Here is a 1472-nt window from a genome sequence, read left to right on the forward strand (position 1 = left end):
GTGCACTTTTACTTTCGCCCTCTGGGGGGAGCCTCGCTGGAAAATCAACACCGGTTGCATAGTATACCTTTAAGGTTTTTTTTTGTCTTAATCAGACCTTTAAAAAGCTTTACCAAGTACTTTTTGTTCTTTCAGATTTCAGCAGTGGAAATGGTACAAGCTTGCTGACAACAATCAAATTTTCCATTAAAAACAATACTTCTGGTTCTCAAACAGTTTTTTAATGGAATATTATCATATTCTTTTAATGCATTAATTTTCTTTTGTGGTTGTTTTAAGTGGAATAAATGATTATAATAAAGGCAATCGTGGTGCGATCATTCAGTCCTATCTCATTTGTTTTTTTATTTAAATCAAATATTGCAGTTTAAGAGACTCATTTTGATTTGATTATGAACATCAGCTTAGTTCCAGAGTTATTTACAGAGGGTTGCTCCTTCTAGTGAAAAGTTGAAATAATATCAGTGTTGTGTACACTTGTGGGAGGTGAGAAAGAGCACCAAAGTCTGGCATTGCAACTGAACATGTCTTTTGTTTAGATGTGTGATGTCATCAAGAGTTAAAAAGTTATAAACGCTAAGGTTGTTTTGAACGGTGCATCTTACTATCTTAGGAAAAAGGCAGATCTAATCTACTTCATTGTTGAAAAACTCCCCAATATTTGATCTGGTCTTACTCTGTTAGTGATCAGACTCCAACTTGGCCATCTTTGTCAGACTAAACAAATGTTTACCTTATAAGTCATGTGTAGAGTCTGCGGTGGGTTTTGAGGTGATCCATCTTCAAAAATGCCTGTGCTCCGTCACTGTGGCAGAGTCTCAACAAAGCAGCCACAAACTCTATCAGGAAATGACTAACGGAGCCATAGAGACAACAGTGGTAAATGGAGAAAAACTCATTTAAATCTTTTACACACTGGGCAGTTGTACAGGCCACTGTAAAAAAAGTTATATTTTATCTTGTGAAATGTAACTTCAATATAACATTGCTTTATCTTATCATAGGAGTTGATGAGATGTAGAATGAATTTAGTGTTTAATACAGACAAGATCATTTTAGCGGGGGGATTTTAACATTCATGTCAACTTTGAAGGTGATAGCCTAATTGCAGCTTTTATTGCTATCTTAAACTTGATTGGCATTGTTCAAAATTTGCATTGTCCCACACATTCTCATCTTCATACTTTGGATCTTGTGCTGACATACGGCATAGAATGTGAAGAAATAACAGTATTTCCGCACAACCCTGTCCTACCTGACCACATTTTAGTAACCTTCAAACTTATTATAACAAAGTTCTCCTCCCCCAAAAGGTTTCACTTTTGCAGCTCATATTCAGATTATGCAGTGATCAAGTATTTTTGCCTGCTCTGTATCACTTTATAACACTGCAAAGGTTAACTAGTTCATTTAATCCCCTTCACATATTGATCATGGGGTTACTTCTTCTCTATGCACTGCTTATAGCTTGC

This window comes from Cyprinodon variegatus, unplaced genomic scaffold (genome assembly GCF_000732505.1).
Source record: "Cyprinodon variegatus isolate N-32 unplaced genomic scaffold, C_variegatus-1.0 Scaffold52, whole genome shotgun sequence".
NCBI classification, from domain to species: Eukaryota; Metazoa; Chordata; class Actinopteri; order Cyprinodontiformes; family Cyprinodontidae; genus Cyprinodon; species Cyprinodon variegatus.